Source organism: Leptidea sinapis, chromosome 10 (genome assembly GCF_905404315.1).
Source record: "Leptidea sinapis chromosome 10, ilLepSina1.1, whole genome shotgun sequence".
NCBI classification, from domain to species: domain Eukaryota; kingdom Metazoa; phylum Arthropoda; class Insecta; order Lepidoptera; family Pieridae; genus Leptidea; species Leptidea sinapis.
This window is the reverse complement of record NC_066274.1, coordinates 14,588,625-14,595,601: the sequence shown is the minus strand read 5'-3', so window position 1 is coordinate 14,595,601 and position 6,977 is coordinate 14,588,625. Positions and strand designations below refer to the sequence as shown.

General features: G+C 34.0%; 1 protein-coding gene across 1 annotated transcript in view; it reads left to right on the top strand.

Moving 5' to 3' along the window:
* The first annotated feature begins 987 nt into the window (after window positions 1-987).
* The window catches only part of LOC126966329 (lachesin-like), a 173,265-nt gene continuing 167,275 nt past the window's right edge, over window positions 988-6,977 (top strand). The window contains exon 1 of the mRNA XM_050810319.1: window positions 988-1,136. The gene's annotated coding sequence lies outside the window, so the exon portion shown is untranslated. The remainder of the gene's footprint in view (window positions 1,137-6,977) is intronic.

Below are 6,977 nucleotides of genomic sequence, written 5' to 3'. Positions count from 1 at the left end.
GGCCAGGTTTATTACTTAAGTGTGCGTGACAAGCTACGTCTTACACTTGTGATTTGTACGTCAATTTGTGTTAGTGTGCGTGTATTGCTCAAAATAGACATATAATATATACATAAGGTAAACAGCCAACCTCAATTTTGTTCGAAGTTTTCACAGTTGTCAAAGTATCTAGACGTTTAAACCATCTAAGGATTTTTTATTAATTTTAATAGTAGCTGTTAATTAGAAGTATTATACCATAAAATATATAATGTGGTGTTACAAATATTTAAACTATTGTCTACTTTACATTATTTTATTCTATAGACAATTTTTTTTCTCTAATTTACCTCCTGACATTTTAACCTCCCCTTCACTCAGTTAGTTTTTAGTCGTTTACTGACGTGTTTGATACTAACGGAAGCCATTTGATCTTCAACAGATGACCAGTATGGTTGCATTCAAATACCATATTAGTTCATTAATCCAATTACTAAATGAATTTATGCTGATTCTAAGAAAGTGCTTATTGTGAAGAGGACATTTTATTCCACGACCTAGAAGAAGCCTATCCTCAATTTACATTTAAACATTCAAGCTTTTCTCATATTCATTTTACCTTAAAACAATATAAGCAAACAACACATGAAATTGGCAGTAGGGGACTGAAAATCACACTGTCTAGTTTCGCGGGCTCGATTCAACTACATTACAGTTTACATAAAAAAACATTGTGTTGAACGACAACGGGGCATCAACTTTCCCAGCGAAGACATAAGCGAAATTGAATTACACATATTGAAAAAGAAATGTGTAGCTTCTTGGTAGGCGTGGCTTGCTACGGAACTCCTCCTATACGCGCAGGAATCGCTTCGTAGCGGTCTGAAGTCGGTCATAGCGCGCTTTTCACAAACAATTCCAGTACGAATACACTCGTGTACTCGGCTCGCGTTTCACGAACACTCACAACTTTCAGTGAACTTTTCGTTTCTTTTCAAAGACGTAAACTTTTAGTGTGATTATTGTCGCTATGAATAACTGTAATTTAACTAAATATTAAGTAACTATAGTTTAACATGTGTATGTTTAGTGAAAGCGAATTGTGTCGAGGAATTCTGAATATGGTTTAATACAAGCAATAATCTTTTCTTGTGGAGGTATGTAAGACTTTTTAAGTTACTTAAATCAATAGTTTTAATTTTACATTAAGAAATAATTAAATAATGTAGCAGGTATTAAATAAAAAAATATTCGTTGCAATTGAGAATAACAGAAACTAGGGCATGGGCTAATTTAATACTACTATTTGACATTCAATAAGTGATTTTAACCTTTCCGGATCGGCGCGCTCCGGATCTCGCTGTACACTGTAGATCGGCAAGCTTCCGGCATTTTCGCGGCATTTTCCCCGTGTATATTATTTTACGTGTAGTTATAAAATGCTTATAACTAGGGTGATTTGAGTGACTGTCACTGAAAGCTATTGAAACAAGCTATAAGACCATGTATAAATTATTCATATTGTCTTTCTTTTTTATTTCACACAGACTTTTCATTCGAAAAAAAGTGTAAAAATAGGTATATTTTAAAATAAATATTGTTATTATTGTTAATTACTTGTTTTATTTATTTCCTTTTATGTTTTTGTAATTAATAGTATATGTTAATTATAAAATAAAGCTTAAATCTCCACAAAGAACGATCTTCGTGTAAAGTCTTGATAACGACCGCTCGCTGCGCCGGCCGGGAACAAGTGGACACATAAGTGCTTTGTCCGTAAAGCTATGACGTCGAATATTGGTGGCCTTGAATCGTAACGGATCGAAATGTGTTTGGGAATTCACTCGTTCATAACTGCGTAGGCAAATAAACCATCTTGTACACCTAATAAGGGTGAAAACTGGATGAGGTAAAAGAGTGCCCCGCGGCACAGCCGCTCTCATTGTTTTTTGAATTACCAGTGCCCGCGGGCACGGCCGATGCGGAAAGGTTAAATCCTATTTTGGAAAAAAAAATTGTTAAATTGAAAAGGTCTTAGTAATGATCCCATTTTTTTCTATCAGCCAACTTAATAATAGTACTGATATGTCTTTAACTTCAAAGTTTTTCAAGGCACAATAAGTTAATATAATATGCACACTCACACAAACATTTATTTATTTTTACAATCTCGTAACATAAATCACGTTTTAAACTAAACATGTTTTATTAACTTCAACCTTAACTTTAAACATATAACAGAAACATGAGTTGCTTTTTTAAATGAATTTATAAAATATATATATAAATTCATATTATGTCGTAGATATAAGCCAGGCTTGTCTATAGTACACTGGCGTAATTCCTCTAGATGATCTGCATTTGTTAAAAAAATATAGAAAAGTTTTAAGTAACTTTTAGTAGGCAGGTTATTTAAATTAAGGAGTGTTATGACCAAGCTATCAACAGTACGATAGAAAATAGGGAAGAAAAAAAAGAGTTTCAAATCGAGGATTTAATTTATATGTACGAGAGGACTTCAAGAACTTCAATACGTCATATTGGTAGAGGAAAAGTACTTTATCCCGAGTCTTTCTTAACGGTTCCTTCGAGGATAGTAAAAAGTATTACAAAAATGGGTTTAGAAATTGGACGTAGAAAGTTACTAGAGGCATTCAGTAAACAGTATACAAATTCTTTGGAACCAAAAAAGTAACTACTAGCTGGTATAGCTGGAATATTGATAAGAATAAAAAAATAATAACAATATTTTTTTTTATATTTTAGTAATGGAAGTCTTTTGTTTTTAATTTGTCGGTGCGTGTTGTCGAAAATGGCTCAAAATTGAAATTGGTGCGGTTATTAAGTATATTTAACACACCACAAGTTAGAATATCATCCCCACCTTCTGGATGTGTGGCGGTCCTCCACAGTGCGGTTTTCAAGTAGCTTTCTTCCACGTAATACAAATCTGTGGAATGAACTTCCTTGTGCGGTGTTTCCGGGACGATACGACATGGGTATCCTCAAAACAGGCGCCTTCAAGGCCGGCAACGCTCCTATGATTCCTCTGGTGTTGCAAGAGAATGTGGGCGGCGGTGATCACTTAGCACCCGGTGACCCATACGCTCGTTTGTACTCCCTTTCCATAAAAAAATCTAGGCTTGAAATGACAGTATAAACTTTAAAGACCATCAACAAATAACCTTCGCTCGGGTCACCCAACAATGGTAGTGACCGAAAAAATTATAAATAAAGTTTAAAACTTTGTTGTGAATTAAAATACAAAAATGATAAAATTCCAAGTGTATTAAGCTAAAAGTTGAATTAGGCAAAAAATAATATTATAAGTATTGAGCTTTCTTTTTGGAGAATTTTGCGAATTTTTTTTGGCGCGATTTTGGCGCTCGCGCAGCGTTCTGTCAATGCGCATTATTTTACGTCTACAAATAAATTGCTGATAATTAGGCTGATTTGAGTGAATGTATCAGAAAGCTATTGAAACAAGCTATAAGACCATGCAATATAAACCATCTTATAATGAATAGGGTCAGAACTGGGTGAGGGAGTAGGGTGCCGTACGGCACTTTCTGAAAATACTAGTGCCCTGGGGCACTGCTGATTTGGAAAGTTACGGGCAATATAGGCATTTTCATATTTTATTGAACGTCCTACTTGTTGAAATTTTTTTCAGAGCCCATAACAGTTTTTTATAGCTTGTACAATTACAAAAATTGTAACCTGCCAGGGTTTTTTTCGTACATTTTTCAAGATGCAAGCACGGACGAGTAAAAAAAGAAGGACTCTGTTCCACTTTACATAACAGTGAGGCACCAAAACAAGCCGGTAAACGTGTAAATACATAGCCCCCACGCATACACATACACTAATACAAGCCGATCGGCCGCCATTATGAGATTTGCCATCGTCTGTGACAGATCAGTTTGCGTCGCAATAAAATATTTTAAATATGCCGTCGTTCGTTGTGAAAATGTTTAAAAACAATACTATAAAAGTATTTGTGCATATATGATTATTTAATGGAGAAAAAATTGTGTATCTGGTATACCCCGTAACCGCACACACACTAGAATTAAGGTGCTTTACTTGCTAATATCAAGCCGCGGAGTCCTTCTTTTTTTACTAGTACGTGGATCCAAGCAAAAAAGAATGAAAAATAAGTTACAAATGTGTTTACATTTAACTTTTACTAAATTAATGACACACTTTGAATAAAACAATAATACGAAATGTCTTTTCGAGCCGATGTAGTGTAAAAATCAAATTGTTCAAGGGAAAAAAGTTTAGCGATTCCTACTCGGTTAAAATATGTAGGCACAAGGTGAAGTCTTTGGTAAACGCGAGAAGTGTAATCACACTTTTGCTGAAGTAATAAACCTATTATACTATTCAATATTGTACGATGACAATAAAAATAAAAGATTATAGTTTTCATAAAATATTTACAAATTCAACACAGAGATCTCTCTGTGAAAACTTCAAATATCTATTTGAAGTATTTTTGCACAGCTGTTGAAAAAATCATAAGGAATGCATATAGCTAGCCAGTATCTTATTTCTTCATTAATATCAATATTTATTATATCGAATTTGAATAAACATATACTAGTGATTGCAGTTATGAATACATTATTTTTAATCATTTTTGTTGGTCGTCCAACATTGCAGTATATTAAATATATATTACTTACAATTTTCCAAAACCAGGTATTTGGACAGTAATTAAATTTTCTTTTAGTTTGTTTGAGGTTGAGGCAAATACACTCATGGATCTAGAATGTCCCCTAAAATCCTCATAATATTATGCTCAGACGCAGATAAATTCTTATTGTATTACAGATATGGAGGCTATAGGCACATACGGATTACTATACCCTTGCTGAGCTGAAGTTTACTGCACCTAAGTCACGTTATCATTAAAATGCGTAGAATCAGGGGCTTTGAGTGGGGTAAATCCTCTACCTGGAGTGGAAGGGCTTCAAGTTTATATTACCTCTCTGCTCTCGCTCTGTTTAGGATGTACAATGGCTTCATGACAGAGCATACCCTGGTCTCATTGGGGTAATTTTTGACTAGGTGCCAATTTAGATTACAATGGACAGAGAGGAAGACTATGAGGGATTGTCGTTGACTTATGCCCAAGTTAATGCATAGATTGTTTCACCACATCAATTGCAGCCTCCCAAGGGCAGCTCGTAATCTGCTTCGTGACTTCCCTGATTTTTAAGAATCTGTGATTAGGAATTCCTCAACATAACTGATACGTGCAGGTCTTAAGGAGAGGAAAGAAGCTCCTTCTTTAGCTGGTCACTTATATCGTTTCCTTCGTCACTTTTGTGCCCCTGCACCCTTTTGGGGTTTTGCCCCTGCACTCTGTTTTCAGAGTAATGATACTCTGGTTGCATTTTGATAGACAGTCTTTGTATAAATGGACAAATTTTACTTATACCAAAATTCATGGACGATGCTTGATTCGAACCCACACCTCTCAGGTTCTGTCTGAGCGCTCTTACCAACTGAGCCAACCGACCGTGTGAGATTGTGGCTCCATCTACAGGATATACTTTACATTTGATAACCTGCTCCACCCGAATAATTGCTTATAAGGAAATTGACTTAAGACGTCCCTCTTGAAAATCAAAACAGTTTGTTATTTTTAATTTGTACCAAAATTCATGGACGATGTGGGACTCAAACCCAATATGTATAAATGATATGATAGTTTCGTATAAAAGATATACTGTTTTAATTACCCCCTTAAACATTAACAATTCTCCTAAATGAACAATGTATGTGTCAGGTCAACCTTACCCAATTCACACATGTTCTCTCTTATCCTCGTGAAAAATAATGCTTAGCGTAAATATATTAAGATATAAGAAATTTTTATTTTTTTATGTTTACTTCGACAAATGTTTTACTCGACTGTATCGAGCTCGATAGAAGCAAAGTAAATATTTTCATTCTGCGCTTTGATGCCAAGTGATATTGTAAAACGTATTAGCTTCGGTATTCATTTTATTTATTTATTATAAACGTAAGTATCCAACCCTACTCTGTGCTATTACACTATTGATCTTACAATAAACATTAAATAATAATAATAATAATAATATTGACACACTCTTACACAAATTATCTTGTCCCAAACTAGGCATAGCCTGTACTATGGGTACAAAGACAACGATATATTTAATACAATATACTTACTTAAACATACATAAATACATATAAACATCCATGACTCGGAAACAAACATCCATATTCATCATATAAATGATTGCACCTACCGGGATTCGAACCCGGGACCTCTAGCTTAGTTAGTAAATAATTAATCATATAAGTAAAACTATAGTTCGAAGTGTATATAGCATTCACGAATCAAATAAAACAACTCGTTAGTAAAAATAAAAATATTGAGGATAAAATAAAAACCAATAAGTCAATTTATCACATTTTTTAGTTCACTTATAAACTTGAATCCATTATTATATCGGAAGATATCTACGGTACTATTATTAGCTTCTTCTTCTTCTTCATAGATATTATGCTAAGAGGTGTGGACATTTTAATCTTCCATTAAAAATTTTGTGTAACGTCATGATATCTATTAAATTTCGTCGATTTTCGAGTGACTGAAGCCTAAAATATTTGAGCTTTGAATTAATGACAGCACGGTATGGACAACTCCGATACATAAATGCAAAAATTCGAGTAATATTTACATTTAATACGTTGAAGTCTATTTATGTGCATTTTTATATATAATCTGAATTATCGCTCATAAAAACTAAATAAGATAGGACCTAGATAAGATCCTTGAGAAACACTGGGTCTTGGGGAATAAGTTTCGAATGTGAATCTTTATGTGGTTGCACGATTAGTTCTACTGCATAAATATGAACCGAACCATTATAGTAAATTCCCAGAGATTCCACATTGTTCTGGTTTTTGCAATAAAATATGATCGAATCAATTTGAAGCTTTTTGTCAACACT